This window comes from Motacilla alba, chromosome 9 (assembly GCF_015832195.1).
Source record: "Motacilla alba alba isolate MOTALB_02 chromosome 9, Motacilla_alba_V1.0_pri, whole genome shotgun sequence".
Taxonomy (NCBI): domain Eukaryota; kingdom Metazoa; phylum Chordata; class Aves; order Passeriformes; family Motacillidae; genus Motacilla; species Motacilla alba.
This window is the reverse complement of record NC_052024.1, coordinates 5,755,142-5,777,794: the sequence shown is the minus strand read 5'-3', so window position 1 is coordinate 5,777,794 and position 22,653 is coordinate 5,755,142. Positions and strand designations below refer to the sequence as shown.

Below are 22,653 nucleotides of genomic sequence, written 5' to 3'. Positions count from 1 at the left end.
ACAGTACAGAAAATTTCCCTGTGCTGTTTCCCCACCAGAAATGCCACACACTGTAATGGAGTAAGGTGTAGGTCACTGCAGTTTGCATTTTGCTTTGCTCTGAAAAGAGCTCATCCCTTCACAGGTGCACTTGGTGTTGTTCAAAAACCACTGCTGCCATCAGCCAAACCAAGTTTGTAATTACATTGCGGGGAGAAATGGGGTTGTGCAGAAATGAATTTGCATTCCCTCAAGAAATTAATGGTGTTGATATTGGACATCAGGTGATACAAAGTAAAGGTCAGAGTTTGAGATGAGTGCACCTAAAAATTCGTCTCCTTTGGCTTGGGTGGCTGAATGAGATATTTTAGATTAAAACAGGCCAAGGGAGCCATTATGTAGCCAGCTTTTGAAAGCCAGGCCTTTCAGCTCCATGCCTAAACTAGTGGATGCAATTATACATTTCATTCGTGTGTAATATTTACTGGAGTTTCTGTTTTTAAGTGTGATAAATGCTTTTGCATCTTGCTTAAAAGGCTGGGCAAAAAATCCATCTTGCATAAGAAACAGCTCTGTTGTAAGGTTGGATAGAAATTTAGCTTATTGTGAGATCTTGGACTGAATGCTGTTAAATGAGTTTTTCTGAATTTTCTTAACACTGAAGAATTTTAATACAAGAAGTTCATATATATTTATATATATGTATTTATACATATATGTGTATATATGTGTACATATATATATATATATATAGCTAGAGATGTGTCCAGTAAAAATGGGCAGTTTGATTCAAGCAGGAATTTAAGGAAGCGTTAGAATGGTTGCCTGGGGCTTCAGTATGATTTTGCAGTGCTCTGGATGGTTAATACAGAATAGACTAACTGCTAGGACAGAGAAGCCCAGAATAATTTTCCTTGTCCCAGTTAAGTCAAGAACTATTAGAGCAGTGGAAATAAGGCTTCAACAAGAGGGGAAGAAAGGGTGAGGGACATGTCAGCTCTCAGTCTTGGTTAGAGGGGAGAGTAACAGAATTTGGAATGGAAGAAGGGTAAGTAGCAGTTACCAGTGAAAATAGACTAATGTTGCATGTAAGTGCATTAGGAATGATTTTCATTCTTTCTAGTGTTTTTTTAAAAGAAAAAAAAAAATCAAAGCTACATGAATATTTGCAGTAAGACATGGAGGTCAGAGGAACATGGGATTTTCTTTGACCTGCATGTTTGTCAGGAAAGGCTTTTTCTCTGCTTTCAAACCTGATGTTTGAGCCATTTTGAGTCATTTCTCTCCAACCAAGTCCCACCAAACTGTGCTACACTGGCCGTGCAGGAGTTTGACCCTCATCCCATGGCTTTGCTTCCCTGGTGCTGGAAGCAGGGAGGGCACAGCAGCTCAGAGACTCCAGTAAACCACCTTCACTGTCTAGCTCATACTTAAATGTTTGGAGGAGTGGCATCAAGTACTTTTTAAATGTACCTTTCCCACCTTTTCCTAAGGTCTATTTTTCTCCTCTCATGTCTTGAGATATTGGATTGTGACACTGCAGTAGAAGTAACATTTCTGAGCAGCATATTGAAGGACCAGAACCTTGACAGGGATTATGTGAGAGGAATCTTTAACATTCTCTCTGCAGCATCCTGTGTGTTCACTCAGAAATACTCAGGAAGCAGAATTTCTAGTCTCTTTTGGAAGTGCAAGGGTAACAAGACAACTGGGAGGGATGAGAAGGTGTTGCGGTGTTAGCCAACAGCCCCGTAGGCAGCTGTGCAGGCTGTGTGCCCAGTAGCCACAACCAGGAACCTTTATATTTTTCTGGCTGATAGCCTTCTAGTCCCAGGGGACCATCAATAAGAGACCTGTGAGAAGAAATGTGCTCCTTGCTAAAGGAGGAGATGTTCTGCTCTGCTTTTCTTTGAAGGAGCTAACTCAGCATTGTGCTTGAGGATTGATCTTCAGGACTAATTTCTCACAGTGCTTTATCTTTATTCTCCTATCAGCAGTGTGGCTTCAGAAGCCTCCATAGCTCATTCCATCATTCCCTTGGCCAAGAGAGTGTTGAATGCGATACTCCTGAGCAGTCCATTTGATTGTTCTGTCCCGCCCTTTACCTGACTCTGGGGTGACCACAAGAAGATGGACCAGTGTGTTCAGGCTTCCAGGAGGTACTGCAGGACCTAGAGAACAAACTTCTGCTCATTCTGAACTCACGATGTGTCTGGAGCAAGAGAAACTGTTCTCACACTTGGGTAAAAATACAGTCCTTTCTCTTAGTCTCCCTGGTTGGTATTTTGCAACATCAGAGTTAGCTTCTGTGGTTTTCAGGTTAAAATACATATGCTCCTGTGTAGCTGAGATTCATTATCTGTACAACACATTTGCTTTTAAATTACTGAGAGCCACGAGCCTGTGTCTGCAGTGCCTCCCTCCCCATGGAGCGCATGGGAAGGAAAAAGTTTGATCAACCTGTTTGTTACAGAAGAAAGGCAAACCCAGAGGGGAGGCAGGAGGGACCATTAGGTGTTCTTTTCTTCTCTGCAAGCTCCTCTCATGTGCTAAAGGAAATTGTTCTTCTTGTCATCTCAGATGATTATATTCACAAAATCTGAAATACCATCCCTGTATTAGACACTGACCATCCACAGTCAGAATCTTATTTTGTGCCTTTATTTTGATTACCTTTGTTACCTCAGGCACTTGGCAGGAGCAAAAAGCCTCATCATTCTGATTGCTTCAGTTTCCCAAGATGTCTTTTGAGAGAAAATGTTTCCTGAGCTTTGTTGCAACCTCTTAAGTAGAATTTGGTCTTTCTGGGAATCATGTGAGATCAAGTGATTGCCTGCAGCAAGAGAAGGTACTGAGGCTGCAATAGCAAAGACCTTGGTATCAAAGGCTACCTGCTGCTGCTCTCCACCTCTTCAGCCTTAAGTTACCAGGTTATAAATTCATCCTGTGTTCCTGCAGCATGGCTGGCAGGTACTCAGCAGGTGAACTGGGCTGTTTCTCAGGGAATAATTCACATTTGTACCCCAGCCAGAAATTTCCTCCTGCATAAACTTTTGTTTGGTCTTCACAAGATGTGCTGAGTTGTCTTTTGGCCTTCTTCCTGTGTGCTCCTCTTACTGTTTTCCTAGTTTTCCTGGTGTCAGTCAACAAATCCATGTCAGCACGTAGCTTTGACCTTCAGGTTTGCAACCCAGCTTACACAAACAACTGGCAGGAGTAGAAAATACTGTCCCTCAGTAAAATTCTAATAGTTGTCTTTTTTGCCTCAAACCTTGGTTTATTGATCAGCTTGTGTAAAGAATTACTTATGAAAAACTTAAATGAACTCCTGAACATTTTCTGGTTGAAGAAAATGGAGAAAAATATCTTACAGTCTATATTGATGTGGCTGAACTACACATACACACAGAGCATTGATTAACCTGGGTCTTCTGCTCACAGTGTGTATTTTCTTTACTGTGCTCAGTCAGAAATGCATTTCTAGCAAGCTGAGCTTGTATTTATGGAATGAAATGTGTTGTAATACTCATGGAAAAATCTCTGCTAGGACCACTGTTCATGTACAGGCTTGTGATCCATCTCAGGTGGTCTGGTAACATACCCTTGTGGCCTTTCCTCACCTTGGATCTACAGCACAAAGGACACAGCATCTTTTTAGTCATTTTGCTTGCAAGCAGCTTTTGTAGTTTAGTTTAGTGTAGCTGCTCTAAACTGTTTTCATTTCAGCTTAAACACAGATGTAGTGGCCTCATCAGTGCTGTGTAGGTTCATGTATTGCAGTATATGCATGTGGCATTATTTTTTTCCCCTGGTTTGCTTTGTCTGCTGTTTGGCACAAGAGAGACTCCCCTGGTCCCCCTGCTGCCAGCAATTACAGACAGGTGCCAGTCCCCAGTGGGAATCCACATTTCCAGCCAATATTTACAGCTGGTTCTGTCCTGGAGGGATGGAGCTGCTGCTGTCAGTGGAGGTGAGGGAAGTTTCCTTTTGGCTCTCCAGTGAGAAACAAGATGTAAAATGCAGCTCTGGTGATGGCTGGAAGAAGGTTTTGATGGTTTTTTATGGCTATTTAATGTGTCTATGCTTTCCTCTGAGGCAGAGGGTCCTGGTTTAGGGGGTTACTGTGTCACCTTGGTCCTGGTGAGGAGGGAGCCTCCCTGGCACAAAGCATGACTGGCTGAGTCTCCCGAGCTGCTCTGTAAGTGTCCTAGAGCTGATTCCCTGGAGTGTTCTCCCTTCTGCAGCCTTGGTACAATACCATGCTGAGGTCACCAGTGTTGGGTAAGAGATGGAGCTGCTTCCCTTACTCAGTGCCATCTACCTTGTATATTCAGAGTGAGTTTCTCAGAAGAAAAAATGACATGGTTGTGTCACAGGAGATTGCAGTTACAGTGGAATCATATCATAATGTGTCAGTGTAAGTGTTTAATGCTTTCTGTCATTTGAGTAGCAGTGCACACCAGCATTTTCCTTGTCATCTGTTTCTTTTTAGTGTTGGACTTGGCTTCTTTCTCCAGAGACCTGCAAAGGTCATTGTTTTGCAAGGAGAAATGCCATGGCATCAGCTTATGGGAAGCTGAAAATCCAGAGCAGCCAGCAGTGACAACTGAGGTCCTGCTTTATCAGAGGTGATACCTTCCTGTGTCAGGTGTGTGTGGAAGAGTCCAGGGTGCTGTCCTGGCATTGCAAGGTTTTCCCCAGCACCTTAATGCAGTGAAAAAGAGACTTCTGATCTGTCTGTACCTGCAATGAGGAGGTTAATCAGGGCTGTGCTGTGGGTTTCTGTTTCCTCTTAATTTTTTTCACAAGCAGAAAACTACTTGTTGGAGTTGCATCTCACTGTCACTTCCTCCCAGCCTTGAGGAGAGTGCAAAATCTAAGAATACTAGTGTATATGATTTTAAATCTGTTCATGCTTTTGAAAGAGAAAATCTGTACTCCAGGATGACCTTCACTTGTTGTGTGGAGGTTTTCCAGAGGCTGGACAGATTTTAGTAGCATTTGTCATGCACTGTTCCCTCCCTTACCAGAGTGTGCAGCTGGATGAGTCTCTCCCACTGGGGGTGAGGAAGGCTAAGCCAAAGGGTTTCCTGCTCTCAGCCCAAGCTTGTCCAGGCAGTTCTTGGGCATAGCTGGCTTTGGGATTAGTGACATAATTCCAATAAAACAGTTATGCTGCTGGGGTAAAATCTGGGTCTAACTGCACTTTTATGCTTGGTTTTAGTGTAGCCACATTTCTCTTTAGGATTGCAGACTGGGAGGAAGACCAGATATGCTGGTGGAGGCAGCAGAGAAGTTGTCTGAATTTCAGCAAGTGGATATCGCTGCAGGGAAAAGAGTGAAGTTTGAGATGAGAAAGATTTCAGTAGGGAAAGGAAAAAGGCTTCTCTCTGATGGTGAAGGGGAAAGAAGCAGATAATGGTGACCAGGTGGCAATCTAAAGGAATCAAAGAGCAGGAAAGGGAAGAAGAATGGAGCTGGAGATCTCACAGGGGTCATGGAATGCATTAATTTCTTTTTCAGACTCTTCTTGCATTTTAGGCAGGAAGAAACACTAATTTTGCAACTTTTCTTCAGGATTTATCTAACCAATTTGAGCTTACTGTTTTCAGTGGGATGGGAACAGCTCAAGGAAGCGATGGGGAAAGAATGATCCTTACTGATAAATTTGATTTGTTAGGAAAGTTACACAGGGAGAAAGTCCTTGTAGGGATAGTTTTGCAAGAGGAACAGCTCCAGGTAGGTCCTTTTTCTGCTCCTAGGGCTCTGGGGATCCATTTTCTTCTGTGTTTCCATGTACATCTTCCTTCTGTGGTTCTCCAGTTTCACAGTGTTCTTAGCAGACAGCATGATGCCTTTTATCAGTGATCTGCAGCCCTGGTTGCTTCCTCAGGTGTGGTGGAGTAGCTTTTGTTATCCCCTGCACTGTGTTGGGCTGGCAGGGCTGTGAAATTGAAGGTTGGGAGCACTCCAGAGCTCCCTGCGTGCTGCTCACCCTGGTGCTGCTGCCCCAAGCAGAGAGAAGGAAGGGAGCTGGGTGTGGGCCTGGCTTGTGCAGCTCTGTCTGTAGTGTCAGGTATGAAAATCTCCCTGGTGCTTTTCTCCTATTTTATTTTAAACTTATGTTCTCACTGTGTGTCATCTAGAAATCAAAGCAGGAGTGTGCAGTTCAGCAACAGCAGCAAAACTGTGCTTACTACTTATCTGCTGCTTTGCTCAAATGAAACATTTATGGGGCCAGAGACTCCTCACTACTCCATCTCAAATCTTTCAGCCTCCTACACTATGATGATTTTTCTCTTTGCGTTTTGACACAGCTCCTCTAAGAAATACAGTGAAATCAAATTATTCTCCACTTGTCTCTCTCCCCATCTTTCCTTTGTGTCCCCAGTTTGCTTTTTTTCCCTTGACCATGATAAATGGAGAGCAGCTGTTGGTAGAATCAATGCTTTTATTGAGTTGAGGTTTCCCCCCAGTCAGATGGGCAGGGATGTGCCCTCAGTTATTGGGACCTGTTTCTGTTCCCTGGTCTGTTCCAAGGTGGTGTGATTGTGTAGGAGCTCCTCACTGCTGGAAGCAGGGAATAACCCAGTGCTGCAGCACGTTGCCTGTTGATGCTCCAAGCTGTGTTGCTGACTTGGTCTCCATGGAGAGCAGTGGGATGCTTCCCAAGGCCTGCATCTCATCTGCCCCTGCTTTGTGGCCCGGAGTGAAACCTGGGCAATAGTTCTGTTCCTTGGGCACGCTGGAGAGCAGGGAACTTTTACAAAAAAAGGGTTGTTCCTGAGCCTTGCAAGAGACTTTTACAGGATTTAATGCTCAGTTTTCCCTTCCAGAGCATGGTCTACTTCTTTGATTTAAGTTTGCTAGCTTAAAGCAGCGCTGCATGGATGCTGAAAGCCCACGCTCCTAAAATAGATCGAGTAGAACGAGCACTTCAGTGCTGACTCCCCTTCAGGAGAGGAGAGGGAAGGTAGCAATGAGCAGATGGCAGGTATTAGTCATATCACCTGATATCTCTGAGCACCTCAGACCCCATGGCACAGAGGTGCTGGGGGAACCTAGAGGGTTCCCAGCAAACCAGGCTGGCTGTTGGAGTTGCACAGGATACAGGCAGAGGGACCTGAGAAAATGAGGGAGATACTAGATACTAACCTGAGGAAAGTATGTTCACAGAGAGCCTGGGCCTACATTTATCTGCCCAGCTTTCCAAGCCATTCCCTCATGTATTTGACAAGCCCTCAGAGCATCACTCCTTGAGGCTCCCATGCTTTGTTCCCTCTGCACAGGGGGTAGAACAAAGGTCCGGGTATCTCAGAAATAACTGAATTCCCCAATTTCAGGATCAGCTGGAATGACATTTATCCTATCTTCTGCTCTAATAAATGCACTACAGAAGCTGTTTGATCTTTTCCTGTAATAGCTAAATTGCCAGTGTGCACCTGGCAGTTGAGCTGGGCTGGCCCAGCATCCCTTCCCTTCTCCAGGTCCTTGGTATCTACGTGCTGGCCCTGGCCCAGCTGGCAGTGGGCTCGTAGGAGAGCCTGGAGATGCTCCCTCCTGCTGGTGTGCTGGGAACACAGCGTGGAAATGAAATGTAGAATCTGTGCAGTCCCTTATACAGCAGTGGCTTCTAGCAAACTTGACACCATGGAGCAAGTAGGGCACGGAGGTGCCTGCGGAGGCAGCGTGGAAGTGCTGCACTTCCAGTTGCTTGCTCTGGCTGCACTGTTTGTATAATCATTTACTTCCAGCCCAGCCTGGCCAAAAGGCAGCTGTGGGCACAGTAGAGGGAAGGGAGGTCCAAATTTGGGCTCTTTTGACTCCCCTGTGCAGAGATGGGGTCATCAGGAATCACGGCATTGATATGCTCTCCCTGAAGAATGGCTTTATTTTTGGTTTTTTACCCCATTTGTTTTGGGTTTTTATTGTTCTAAATTTTCAGCAGCAGAGGCTGAATGTGTGGTCTCCTCCTTTTTCTCGTCTTTTGTTTCAACTTTTTGGCAATAATTCCTAAAGAGCTGCTCTGCTGGAGTTACTCCCATCGTTTTTCACACCTGTGCTCAGCCCTGTGCAGAAGCCAAGCACCCTGGGGGCCTCTGAATTACAAATCCCATTTTGGTGGCACCTTGAATCCTTGGGCTTCACCTTCTGCCAAGCACCTCGTGAAGGTAGGAAGAGAGTAAAACACTTCTGCTGTGATACATAAGGGGTTAAACTAAGCTCTGTTTATTAGTGTTGATGCTTTAAATCGTGCCAGAGCATTTGAAAATGCGGCAGTGGACAGGGCAGCAGGCAGTAAACACCGTTAAGTGACAATACTGTTCAATATTTGCTGTTAATTGAGAGAGGCAGCAGCTGCTGGTATGCAGCTTCAGCCAGGATGAATTAGTAATGAGTCTGTAACTGGGTGCTTTTTTTTCCTGGTTTAAGGTTGCATCAGCCCTTTATAGTTCAGTAACATGATTGGGATAGAAATAAAAATCATAGCATGCCCTAAATTGAAGATTTTATTTTGTTTTTGTTTTCCAGTGAGTTGTCATGGAGCTTGTGTCAGTGATAAATTTGGCAGCAGTAATAGAACTGCCTGGTATTTAAGGACCAAACTTAAAGATTTTGGTTAGCTTTTCCTGTGTGGCAGCCAGTGGGAATGCAGCAGGCAAAGCAAGCTCCTCCTTTAAAAGAAGGCACTTTTGTTGGGTTCTCAGATGTTTTCAGTTCAAACAGGAGTTTTGGTTCAAGTTTCTTTGCTGGCACTGCTCCAGGACGTGGGATATGAGAGAGTTCTGTCCCTTGCTGCAGGAGGAGAGGGAGCACTAATTCAACATTCCCCTTGTCCTTTCCTTGCACTTTTGCCATCGTGTGTGTTGAGCTTAACCTTTGAAAATTTGCTGATAAGCTGTTATCAGCCAACAGTTAAAATAACAAACCTTTCCACCTTGCTGGGCTGGGATAGGGACTTCCCAAGGCTTCAGAGCTGTGGTATGGAACAGGAACATCATTAATCCAGAGCAGCCAGGCTGGGGGCAAAGTTTTCTCTCTGAAGAAACCAGCCACAGCTGCTGCTTTCATGCTGTTTACATAACCTGCCTGTAAGTATTTATTTTGCACAACAACGCTTTATTTTGAGCTGTAGATGTTGTTGTGAAAGGTCAAAACTCTGTTCTAGTGGTTTTTAGCAGATCTGAAGTGGGGTACGGGAAATGAAATTCCAGCTCAGTGGAAAACAATGCCAACAGTCCTATTGATTTCAGCACAGCTCGGCTTTCACCACAAGTACAAGAATTTTGAAGCAAATAATGTTGTGTTTGTTCAGTTTGTTAAACAAAAATCCATCTGCAGGAGTTTGCACTTGAATCCAAATACTTGGAATTCCGCTGGTATTTTGGTAGGATGACAAATACTAGATTGAAAGACTTCTTTGGGTCCACGATGATTTTGTTAAAGGAGAAAAAGCAAATTCAATCAGCAGGTGTGTTTGTAACCCTGCTCCCCGCAGGGGTGATTTCTGTATTGCACACCTTTGGCTTTTGGGTCTCTCCTGTTCACACTGGCAGTTTTTACACAGTGAGTAAGTGCTTTTATGCATCCTTAAGAGCTTGAAGCTGCCACACACCATGCTGGCTTCTGGACTGGATTATAGAGGCATGAAATCTTTCAGGTTGGATGTGGGAAGCAAGTGCTAGAAGCCAATCCAAGGCTATAAAAGGTGGTGCTAAATGGATCTGCAGGAAGAGCTGGACTTGTCTGGCGCTGAAAGTCCTCCAGCCCCACAAGTCCCTTCCCATTTAGGCACTGACCATTCCCACCTTGGCTGCCAGTGATAAATGGTGGTTTCAAACCTGTCCTTAAAACCTGTATTTATTTTTTTTTTTCAAGTGAAATGCAATAATTTATTCCAGTGGCATTTGGCCAGCTTTGGGCATCTGGCGTCTCATGTTTTTAATGAACATCTCTCCAATTTTCTCTGCTGTCTCCTATATATGTATATGATTTGTGTTTATGAGGATAAGGTATTCCAATGCATTTTTTTCCTATTTTGTGTGGTTTTGATTCTTTCAATCTTATTATTGTTTCATCTGTAGTATGGCTTACAGCATTTGTTTTCTTAAGCAAGACAATAAACCTTGTACTTACATGTACCATTTCCGGTCATAAAATAGTGGGAAAAATTATAATTACTGTCTTTTGAGGCTTTTTTTCATTGATTTAGTAGAACCATGTAATTTTCTTGTGAACAAAGGCAAATATTTACATTTTTAATACATAAAATATAAAGTCTAAAGTTCGTCTAATGAAACTGTTAAGATACATGTGTGTTTACTCTAGAGTTTATTTTGAAATTGTTCTGTAATTAAAATAGTTAATGCAGGCCTGGTATGGGGCCACAGAGGCTGCAAATTGGTACTTTTCTGTGCAAGAATATTGTTATATCATCATCCTCCTGTGAATGTAGCCTGATCCAGACCTCACAAGCTTTTCCTTATTGGGAATGTGGAATTACCTGTCCTATTTTTGTGGCAAACCAGCAAAGATAAGGAGAGATATAAAATGAAATGGTGACAGTGGTGACAAAACTTAGTATTTTTCTCAAATCCAATTGGCCCTTTCTCTTTCAGCACAAAAATAGAAGTGTGCTAAACTTCCCAAACATTTGGAATGGCCTTGAGAGCAGCTGAATTGTGGTGCAGAACGTGAGGCAGGTGGTGCACATGGAATTTTTCTGTCTAAAGTCTCTTAATTCTGGCAGGTCACTGTGCTGGAATTTCTAACCCTCTTCCTCAGTATTGTAGTGGCTGGGTTGTGTCTGAAGGATATAAGGAAAACCATATGTGTGGGTAGAGAGAAACTCTTTTAAGACCGGGTAGTTTAGTGTTTGCATTCAAGTTCTGTAATTTCAAGGCGTTGATTTATCTTTAATTTTATGTAGAGCTGGGCTGAGTCTTGCAGGCTGTTAAATTTGGGGGGGTGGGGGGTGGGGAGGTGGAAAAAGTGCAGTGGGCTCAGGACTGGGAGTCTCAATAGTTGTTGTCTCTCTGCTTGCATGGTTCTGGTAGTAACAGGAATAATGATATTTTGAGTTGTATGTATGTAGGAGGACTGAAGCAAGCTATGTTTTTCCTAAAATTTGTTTAAAATGAAGAAAACAAATAGCTTGTAGTTTGAGTATGAAATTAAGTGTAAAATATCATTAATAGATTACCTTGATGTATGTTATTTTACAGGCTAATCCAATCCTGATGTAATTTTGTAGCGTGGAAAGCTCTGAGCTCTTTTACTGGAGCTGCTTGCTTAATTTAGATTAAAATTGTACCATAAAAGGATTATAGAGTGTGTGCCTGTGCTAAGAAAGGATGTACTAAATATGCTGAGGTATTTTTCTACTCCCAGCTCCTTTTTGAAAGCGCATACTTAATTCTGGATGTTCTCTGCTGCCTTCGAGTGTGCCACGTAACATCACGATGTGCTGCGGGGATGTGTTGGGTTGATCTTGGGAGCATTTTTTCAATCCACTTCAGCAGGATTCTGAGCTTCCTTGTTCTTTCCAGAGAGAAGAATTCAGTGCTGGACTGTCCTAAACACTACCCATGGTGCAGCTTCCGAGGACAGCTTGATTTCTGTGACTTGAAGAGGAGGCACATGTGCAGTGAGCCAAGAGGACATGGGCTTCCAGTGCATCTGGAACAATGATCAGGTACCAGCAGTTGTTGAAATTCAAATTGTAGTAACTAGTTAGAAACTCAAAGAGATATCAAATGATAATGTGCTCACTCCTGTGGTTGTCCTTAAATTCTAAATACACTTGCCTTTCTAAGGTAGGGATGAGCTGAGTTCACCTTCTTGTTTTATGTTGTGTCCAAAGCCATTTCCCTGCTGAACCTGCAGAGACCTGATGGGATCCAGCTCCCATGGCAGTCACAGGAAGGGATAAGTGCCAAAGGGGTGGGTGCATAGATGGAGATGAAGTTAGTGTTTACATTTTTCCAATATAACTTGGAGTCTGAAAGCATTTGAATCTATCAATTCAGGTGTATTGGTTTTGTGAGGGGACAGCTTTAGCATATTATTTTCCATTCTTATGAGCACTTTTACAGGGCATTTCCCTGGTGAATGGCTGGAGAATGCAGATTCTCAGAGGAATCCAGGCTGTTTTAGCTGGAGTAGAGACACCAGCAAAGTTCCAGAAATGCAGAAATTTATGGTTTGTTTTGGATATTGCCATTCCTAGGAATATATATCTCTTGATTCTGTGTCATATATGCAATTTTTTAGTTTAACTATATCTATTTTATGTATTAAAAATTAAGTGGTGAAACTTGTGTGTTAGCAAACCACATATATCTGTCTATATGAAGAACTGAAAAGGAGCTAATTCAATAAAAACTCTGTAAGCTTTGGAGAATTAAGTTCAGAAGAATATGCAAAAAAATAGTTGCTTCTTTCTTTGTAGATGCTGCTTGAAAAATCATTTATTCTTGTCTGTAAAATTATCTAGAGTTTTCTTCCATTAGTGGCTGGGTATCTGTGTAATAAATAGCAAGAAAAAATAGTTGTTTCACTTGGGAAGACTGAAAATGGGTTTGTTCTACACATCTTTACGTTTGTGTGAGCTTTGTTGTACAGAGATGCTTCATGCAGAGAAAGCTACAGATACATAATTTTAGGATGTGCCTGAGCCACCTCTGAGTGGGATTGCAGGAAGATGTGAGATAGAGCTACATTTTGGGATTTGTTTCTTAATATAAAAGCTGTCAATTTTTACCCATTCTGTGAGGAGTGGTGGGTGCTGTAGAGGCAGAGCATCCATATATTTAGATTCTGGCTGTCTCTTGTTACGAGCTATAATCGAGGTGAAGTATTTTTGCTGAAGAATTGAATTCTCCCTTGATTTGAACCTGGTTCCATCTCTGTGAAAGCAATTACTTGCTTGAATCACCCTGTCCCTGCTTCATCAGTGACAATTCATCAGTTGCTTCATCGACATTGTTGCTTCTAATTTATCTGATTCTTTGTGGTTAATAGGCAAGGCACTCGATGTGGGAGTGCTCTGTATGGTAGTGCTGAGTAAAGGAGGCTTGAGGATGGAGGGGCTGGCCCTGGGGGGGACTGTGACATTTATAGAGGACTGGGGGTTATAAAACACTCTGTGCAGCTCTGGAGGGTCCCAGGGTTAATGCTCCAGCTGATGTGCTTTTGAACATGGCTCTCAGTCAGCCTCTCTTAGCCATGACTTGAATTTACTGATGTGGTGCTGGTTTTTCCCAGGATGGGCAAATACAAAGCTGTGCAATACAAAGCTGGTGGTTTGAGCTGGAGTATTAGGACACTGGCAAATTTTGATGTGCCCCTTGGGTGAAGTCTGTTTAACTTTTGCTTGTCCCTTAAGATAGTTCTGTGATTTAATTCAGAAAATATTTGGGATGCTGTGCAGTGACCTCTTTGGGGGTGCTTTTTCCATCCTACTGCAGTGTCCAATGTTGTGGTTGAAAACAAGGACCAAACCCCACTGCTGACAAGTTCAGTGGTGTAAACTCCAATATTCTGCTATTTCAAGTGCTGTCACAGCTCCTGAACGGAGTGATTCTGCTTTGTGATACCTCACACAGATCAAGAGGACTCTTCTGGGGTCTGCAGTGAGCACTGGGGAGCCGAAGCCTCTTGGGAGGGAGGAAAAACAAAAGCAGCGAGCTCTGAAGCAAAACCTTCTGAAAGCTTCAGGAGTGACATGGGTCTGGGAGGAAGATGCTGAGCAGGTTTTATTTGCCTTGGGAATATTTACATAGAGCTGATCCACTCTTCTTGAAGGAACTTTATCACAGTACTACAGAGAAAACTGTTGGTACTAAATATAGAGCCTTATTCTGGCAGTCTCATGACTGGAGTTCTGCCATCTTAATGGGCTTTCTGCAGTTTTTGTAGGTTTTTTGATAGAAAATCTGACTATTACTCCTCCAAGGGGTTGTGTAACAGTAGCAAGGACAAGAAAGATTAAATTTGGTGAGACCTTGCACTGCAAAAGATCAGAGGAATTTTTCAGCTTCTGCTGTTGCTGCAAAGCTTTCAGCGCCTCGGTATCTTCAGAGAAGATCCCTCAGAGGTTCCAATAGTTCATCTTGATCTTTTGCATCAAAGCAGTATCACTACTGCGGGACGGCTTTTGTGAAATAATTTTTGTTTCCTTCCTAATAGAGGAAACAACTTAAGTTCCTTCGGCTGGAGCTTCTCTGTTTACCATTTAGAACAGTTCTTCTCACAGCCTAAGTAATTTTTTCTTCTTGCACTTTGAGTCCATTGCTTTTCCTGGTCACTGTAGATGTGGAGCAGGACTTCCCTCTTTCTTTGAAGAAACCATTTGTGTATTTAGTAGAAACATATCATATCTTATTCTTAGCTTGTCATTTCACTCTCTCCAGACTGAGCCACCTCACTGAGTTACCTCCCCATCCCTCTGAGCTCACCTGGAGACCTGTCTGCCTTTGCTTGTCCTTCTGGGGTGGTTTCTCACATTCCCAGCAAGCCTTTCCCAAAAGTGGACTTTCCCCAAGGCTTCATCAAAAGGGAGAGGATCAGGAATTTTTATTCCTGCCAATGGATACAAGTTGCCTTGTTTGTGACAACTGGATATTTATAATTTGTGCTCAGTCTCTGATCCTCTCCATCCCCAATCCTTATCTACAGTGCAGCTGCTCAGCAGTTGTTTCTATATTTATGCAGGTGATTTTTTTTCTCTGAATAACACTTGACCTTGGGGAATTGGACTGCATTTTTTAATCACTTCTTCAGTTTCATTAATTCCTCCCTGCAACAGCTTCCCATTTATGCATGCCTTTTTGTGGCAATAACATAAATTATAGGACTTTTCTTTCCACATGGCACTAATACTGAGGCTTCATTGTCAGCTCTCATTGCTTTTTGCAGGTTCCTCACCTGCCAGAGGAAAAGTGACAGTGGCTCAGCTGGCTTTACAAGTATAACTGCTATTGATGAATGCTTATTTTTAAAATTCTTTTCTTCAGTATTTCTCACTGCTGAGAACCCTATTAGAGTTAATTATTATTATGGAAGACTTGATTTCAGCCTGTTCTCTGGGAGGAATATTATTTTGTGCCTGTTTCCCTGAACAAATAGATCTGGTTTTCTCTCATGGCCTCTGCTCAGCTGGCCACCAGCACTGTCACTCTGGGAAGGCTGTTGCTCACTTGCTGCTTTAGCTGCCCTTTCAGCAGTATAATGTCTCTTATGTAGCACCATTTTCCTTCCTGATGGAATTCCAGAGCTTCTCTGTATGTTCCAGGAAGCAGGGCTGCCATCCTTCAGAAGAAGGTAGTCTGCAAATGCAGTTTTTTGAACTTCCCCAGCCTCATCAGTGCGTGTTCTTAACATTACAGTGTTATGTCTCCTCCTAAAACTACACAGACTGGAACAGCAAGGGCAGGGCTCACCTGGGGAAGGGGGGGAAGCCACTCAGAAACTCCTTAAAAAAGGAATCCTTACTAACCCCATGCCTAAACACATAGTGCTTTTTGCCCTGTCATTGTCTTTTAGTGCCTTTAGTGTCTTTATTTTACTTTTAGTTCCTGGAGTATTGCTGAAGGCAATACAAGGTTAAAGAAAGTCCTTGTAGTTGTTCTGTGCTCCTACCCATCATGAGCACACTCAAAACCACACCAGGCAACAGCGTGGAAGGTGGCTTTGTGTAAGTAACCTCACTCTGGGGTTACAGCAGTTGTACTGCTGAGATTTGGACACTGTGCAGTGGTGGTACAAGCGTCTCTGGGTTTTCTTGAGTAGCTTTTAGGGATACACTTATGAGAAGGGGAGCTTTCCCTTGGGTGCTGCAGATCTGTGAGTCTGTGCCTGTCTTCAGCTCCCTGCTCTTGTGTTTAAGCAGACCCAGAGATCCCTTGGTGGCTCACTGGAGCTGCTGTTCAGAGAGCAGAGGCACATCTCAAGTTTCTGATCTGAGAGGCTCTGAGCCATGTTCAGGGCACAGCCCTTTTGCCTGTGGAGGAGTAATTGGGGACCAAAACCTCCCAGCTTTGTTTTACCCCTTAATTTGTGTGGGACTCCTCTCCCAGCTACGGGCTCTGGTGACTCAGGAGTGGGGTCTGAAATCACCAGGGCTGTCCTGTTGTCAACAGCCTCCCTTTCCAAACAGGGCTCCAACTGGAACTGCTGCTCATCTTTATCTGGACATTGCACATGTCCCATTTTGGAGCTTTTTCTCTTTTTCTCTGGTCAAGCTTCTCAGGTCTCAATGCTGGTCTTGTCAAATTTCAGTTTTGTTCACCTGCCTCTGCAAGGAGAACTTCCCAAAGTCCCAGGTCTGGGCACATTCAGGATAAAGTCCTTTATGATAAATGCATACATTTCATTTCTTGTCTGAGTAAAGTGCCATTGAGACAACTGATTTAAAATTGTGTTGTATTTTCCCTATTGAGTGTATAAGAGAGATAAAAAATTCCAAAAAAAAAAAAAAAAAAAAAGGAAAAATAATAAAAGAAATTGGCCTATACTACTGTGTTACATGTTCAATTTTTCAAATTTTTCACAATATTCCAGTCTCTTGTAGCTGATATTTCTGGAATGTATGGGGCATCAGAGAGGGTCTAGTCATAAATCTCTGTAAACAGCAAGTTTGCAAGGATGTGAAATAGAAGCTTTGCTCCTTACAAAAGAGAAAGGTGAGTTGCACCAGGTCAGATCTGGACATAATAACAGCGGGAATCTGATTCTGTGATCCTGATTCCTTCCTTCCTGGACACCCACAGGAGGGACATGTGTCTAGGGCTGGGAAGAGTGGATTCAAGGTTTCACAGGTGTTGAGGACTTGACAATGAAATGCCACCTTACCTATGCAAATATTTACCCAAACTTTTTTTGCCGGGTAGAGAGTCATTTGCTGTCTTGCTTCACTTATTTACTCATCCAGGTAGGAGCTTTTCACGGTGCAGTCCCTCTTGTGAGGGGGGCTGACCCTCACAGCCTCTGGGCACGGGTCTTGGATAGTGTTGCAACAGGTGTTGAGGACTTGACAATGAAATGCCACCTTACCTATGCAAATATTTACCCAAACTTTTTTTGCCTGGTAGAGAGTCATCTGCTGTCTTGCTTCACTTATTTACTCATCCAGGTAGGAGCTTTTCACGGTGCAGTCCCTCTTGTACCTCCAAGTGTGTGCTGAGTAGGTTTATTAACAGCCTAAGTGCTGCATAATTGTGAAATTAACCTTTGAGTCACTCCCATCTCTTTTCTAATTTTCTGTGCTGTCAGTGGAATATGCCACGGGAAGCACTGAGGGTTTGCTTTGGGTTTGTGCTTCCCTGCGTGGCTGTCATGGGCCACTGGCAGAGGCAGGATCCTGGGATAACTCAGCCTTTGGTCCAGGGCAGCAGACCCATCCTTCCTTGTCAAAGGTTGGCTTAGGATTTCTTCCCGAGTTGCCAAGGCCTACAAATAACAACGCATGCTATTTTTGAGTATTGGCATAATATTGGTATTCTCAAGTCTTCTGCAATTTTAGTTGTTCACCAGTTTATTAAAATTGAAGGTCACAGGATTGGAGAACTTGTTAAATGATTATTTTAGGACTGGGCTCAAATCAATAGGATGTGCCAACTAGAAATGTTATGCCTAGCAGATGCTGTATAACATTCCTATTAGTTATTAATTGGCTTGGAAATACTTAATTATCTTGTATTTTTCAAATATGGTGAACTAGTTAGTTTTTAAAAACACTTTAAGCTTTCTTTTTGCACCCATTGCCATCAGTTTAGCCTGTTATTTCTCCTACTGGTCTAGTTACTTGGTTGCCCATGATTCCTTTCAGAAATCCTGTTGCCTGTCAACTTTTCACTCTTGGGGTCCCTTAAGAACTTTAGATTTTTAGTATCTTACACCCTTGTTGTATATAGTACATTTCCCCCTCTGTTTTCACATTAATACTGAGCCAAATTATATTTGGTATCTGATACTTGAGTTCTCTGCTTTTACCAATGATTTTGTCTGAGCAAGAGGGAGGAGAATAATTTCTCTTTCTTAATATTGATCAACTTAGTTACTGATCAAAGGAGCTGTGTAATGTGTACTATGAAAATACCTACTTGGTTGCAACACAACATAATAGTGTAGCAGCCATCAATTTTAGTACAGTGTGGGTTGGTTTTTTGTCTCACAATTATTAAAGATATTACCTTGTATTAAATTCAGGACCTTTGTGTTTAAAAATTTTAACCTGAGCTGCTGAGGCATGGATGAAATCAAGTGTTGGGATACTGAACCAAGCTACCATGGACAAAAAAATCTGAAATTCTATGCACAAGCTCTTTTCTTCTCCTGGAGTCCTCCTGAGGTTTTGTTCCCACTTATTTTCTCTGCTGGGTATTTTTTTTTAATAAATGTCACTGCAATTAACCCTTGGAAACCTCTGAAAATTATTTTCCTTTTATTTTTATTCTGACTTTTCTTATTCTATAGCAATATTTCTCCTTTTCTTCCACTTCTTGCATGTGCTACTGCTGGCCCTTCTAGTTCCTGAATTGATCCCTTTAGGGTAAGAAAGTAAATTAACATTTTTGTCTCTTTTGAAAAGGCCAGGGAAATCTGGAAGCTGTCTCCATCTCTTGGTGGTGTAAAGCCGAGTGCTGGGCTCTGGAGGGCAAGGCAGGGAGTCAAAGCAGGTGCAGCTGGGATTTGAAATGGGGGCTCAAAGTGATCCCTTTGGAGAAGAAATGTGTCTCTATCCCTCCACTCCTGCTTCCCCTCGGGTACAGAAGTGCTCAGGCTGCAGCAGTGGTGTTGTCTGGACAGAAATCTTGTGCTTAGGTGACTTTTAGCTCTTAAAGAAAAGATATTTCTAAAGCAAAACTAAGTTTGTGGTGTCTTTGATCTTGAAAGTAGGTAATAAGAAATTTGCATTCCTTTGCATTTTCCCTAGCCAGATTTATAAGTCTGAATTCAGAAACCACAGTCCAAAATCCAGGCCCTCTCCTCCCTCTGCAGAAGCTGGTATCAGTGGTGCTGTTCACAGGAGATCAAGTAGGCACAAAATCCTTGCCTTTTCAGCCCAGATCTGTGTTGTTGTTGTCCAGTCCTGGTTTATTTTGAGATGCTACCCTATTTCCATAAGGAAAGGTAGGATTGTCTCAGACATTCTTTTCACATGTGCCCCACCAGAGAGAGTTTTGGGACACCCTGTTTTGGCATAATTGCTTCCTACTGGCTAGGAAAAGGTGTGGTGAAAATACAGAAATTCTGTCTCTTAGTAACTTTGAGGCTGCAAATTGTTCAGAAGGAGTTTGAGGCCAAATTGATGAATTCTGGTCAACCCTGAGGTGGTGTAACTGCAGAGCTTGCAGCCCAGGTTATCCTCCAACCTTTCACCTTCATTCCTTGTCATGCTCATCCCTCCATTCCTTCCCTCACGTTTCAAAGGTACAAAAAGAAGGCAGAACTTGTGCTCCTTCCCCGTCCGTATCCAGGTGAAGCACAGCTGCTCTTGCAGGCGGCTACCAGGACTCTGCCAAAGATTTGGGTGTCCTTGCCTGTGGTCTGCGCAGTGAAGCGTATTCCACTGGTTTGGGATTGGCACTGGGGTGGAAATGGGAGCGGGCAGTGAAGTGTATTCCACTGGTTTGGGATTGGCATTGGGGTGGAAACGGGAGCGGGCAGTGAAGTGTATTCCACTGGTTTGGGATTGGCACTGGGGTGGAAATGGGAGCGGGCAGTGAAGTGTATTCCACTGGTTTGGGATTGGCACTGGGGTGGAAATGGGAGCGGGCAGTGAAGTGTATTCCACTGGTTTGGGATTGGCACTGGGGTGGAAATGGGAGCGGGCAGTGAAGTGTATTCCACTGGTTTGGGATTGGCACTGGGGTGGAAATGGGAGCGGGCAGTGAAGTGTATTCCACTGGTTTGGGATTGGCACTGGGGTGGAAATGGGAGCGGGCAGTGAAGTGTATTCCACTGGTTTGGGATTGGCACTGGGGTGGAAATGGGAGCGGGCAGTGAAGTGTATTCCACTGGTTTGGGATTGGCACTGGGGTGGAAATGGGAGCGGGCAGTGAAGTGTATTCCACTGGTTTGGGATTGGCACTGGGGTGGAAACGGGAGCGGGCAGTGAAGTGTATTCCACTGGTTTGGGATTGGCATTGGGGTGGAAATGGGAGCGGGCAGTGAAGTGTATTCCACTGGTTTGGGATTGGCACTGGGGTGGAAATGGGAGCGGGCAGTGAAGTGTATTCCACTGGTTTGGGATTGGCACTGGGGTGGAAATGGGAGCGGGCAGTGAAGTGTATTCCACTGGTTTGGGATTGGCACTGGGGTGGAAATGGGAGCGGGCAGTGAAGTGTATTCCACTGGTTTGGGATTGGCACTGGGGTGGAAATGGGAGCGGGCAGTGAAGTGTATTCCACTGGTTTGGGATTGGCACTGGGGTGGAAACGGGAGCGGGCAGTGAAGTGTATTCCACTGGTTTGGGATTGGCATTGGGGTGGAAATGGGAGCGGGCAGTGAAGTGTATTCCACTGGTTTGGGATTGGCACTGGGGTGGAAATGGGAGCGGGCAGTGAAGTGTATTCCACTGGTTTGGGATTGGCACTGGGGTGGAAATGGGAGCGGGCAGTGAAGTGTATTCCACTGGTTTGGGATTGGCACTGGGGTGGAAATGGGAGTGGGTGCCGTGCCCACCATGCCTTACGTAGCCCGAGCGTGGAACTCTGCCTGCTCCGATCTTTGTTCCCGGACCTTACTGAGGTTGGGAGCTTGTCCTCCCGCTGCCGGGAATGTTTGACTGGAGCCGAGTGCGGGATTTTGTTCATGCTCCTGTTTTTATTTTACCGGTGCTTTTGCATCGCTAATCAAACGCGAGCCTCCTATTGTTCTCCCCGCTTCTTCCTCGCGGTCCGCGTTGATATTTAGTCATTTTAATAATAATACGCGGCGTTTGTAATCCCGTAAGAAGCCGGGCCGGCGATGAGCTCCTTTTCGGATGGCCGAGCGCGCTGGGTTCCCGCGGCAGATGGCAGTCACTCGATCCGGTGCCGCTGCCGGGGCTCGGGCTGCCGGTGCCCGGCGCGGGCGGGGGCTGCCGGCCGCGCTGCCGGTGCGCGGCCCCGCCGGGCTGCATCCAGCCCGCTTGCCATCCATTCATGAATCCGTGACGTCAGCACGCTCGGTGCTTCTTTGCAGCAGGCTGCAGGATCGTGTGGGTGGAATTTCCTTTTATTTTGCAACACTTCCTTTTTTTTTTTTTTTGCCTTTTTTTTCCCTTTTTTTTTTTTTTTTTTTTTTTTGCCTTCCATCTTTTTTAAAACGAGAAAATGGAGCATCACATAGGAAATCTTCATCCTTGTGAGTACTGGGGGGATGTGTGTTTCTGTGAGGGGTGTGTGTTTGTGTGCGGTGTTTCATGGTCAGCATTCCCCTCTCGCCATTTATTTCGGAAGGACAGATGGATGTTGCATTTGTGACGGGAAAGGGCTGAAAAAATGATGCTGAGAAAGGGAAGAGGAAACGCGAAACCTTAATTTATCCATCACTGCATATGAATCTGAGAGCTGGCCTGGCCTTTGCCTCTCGGTGTGCTGGACATTTTTCACTTGCAATTTTGCACGTTATCTTCTTGTGCCCCCCTTTTAAAGGGGAAGGGAATGGCAATGGAGAATGGATATAAATGGAATATACAGGCAATGTCTTAAGAATTACTAGATAGTGTAAAGAGGCAGAATCGTAATTTTTGCTTTTTTGGGGAATTGTAGTATTTTTTTCCTTGTGGGCTAATCAAACAATTCCTCTTGTGTGTTACAGTGGGAAATAATTTAATTTTATTTCTGAGATGAAGGAGGTGTGTTTTTCTTTCAATCAGCTGGGTAGGAATTTGCTCCTGTGTTATTGAAAATAGCAGTTTGAGCTGTCCCTGATGTGCTGAACACAATTTTCATCCCTCATTTTCCTAATAAACGAGGGAGCTGGGAGTACCTTTGCAGTTAATGATACTGTTCACCGGGGCAAGATTTGTCATATTCCTGCTCACCTGAATGGGCATGATGTCATGTTTTCTCCCCATGAAAAGAAGAGCTCCTCTTTATTTTTGTTTTGGGGGGTGGTTTAGGTGCTGCAGTTGCTTAATCATATCAAACCACATGTCTCCCTTAAGTAAATGAAAAATGGGATATTTTAAGTAGATCTGGAGAAAGATGACATCAGGCCCATGTGTTTGGATATACTGATTTTAGCAGTAGGCAATCTGTTCAGTAGAAGAAGATGAAGGAATGTATTTGGATCAATAATTTTGAGGGAGAAAACATGAAAATGTTTGAAAGGAGAGAGATGCAGTCGGTCTGGCTGGGAAATGTGGGCACTTTCCACAGTACCTGCTGTGTGGGTAGCCACAGACACCTTGGGATACCCTAGAATGGGGACGGTAGAGTTGTCATGGGTTTAAAAGTTTTTGTCACTATCCTTTTTGTTGTGCTCCTGAATGAATGTGTACGGGTTTTGTTTCTAGAGAGAGGCAGCCCTTTGAACCCTCTGTCTGTGACAGCCTTCCGCTGAGAAACACAAATAAATCCAGATTTTGATGTAGTGGGGGGTTTGTTTGTTTGTTTTGCTCTAACACCAGTTTTGTTTTCTGTCTTTGGGGCCTCCCGTCTGAGTCTTTGATCTGGAACGGTC

At 43.9% G+C, this 22,653-nt stretch overlaps 1 protein-coding gene across 8 annotated transcripts in view; it reads left to right on the top strand.

Annotated features, from left to right (window-relative positions):
* The window catches only part of MAP3K13 (mitogen-activated protein kinase kinase kinase 13), a 73,515-nt gene that overhangs the window by 14,706 nt on the left and 36,156 nt on the right, over nucleotides 1-22,653 (top strand). For 6 of the 8 annotated variants that reach the window (XM_038145538.1, XM_038145546.1, XM_038145543.1 and 3 more), the window contains one exon: nucleotides 11,529-11,674. The gene's annotated coding sequence lies outside the window, so the exon portion shown is untranslated. Of the gene's footprint in view, nucleotides 1-7,998; nucleotides 8,151-11,528; nucleotides 11,675-21,226; nucleotides 21,331-22,653 lie in introns of those variants that run through there. The other 2 variants (XM_038145542.1, XM_038145545.1) reach the window with 2 other exon arrangements.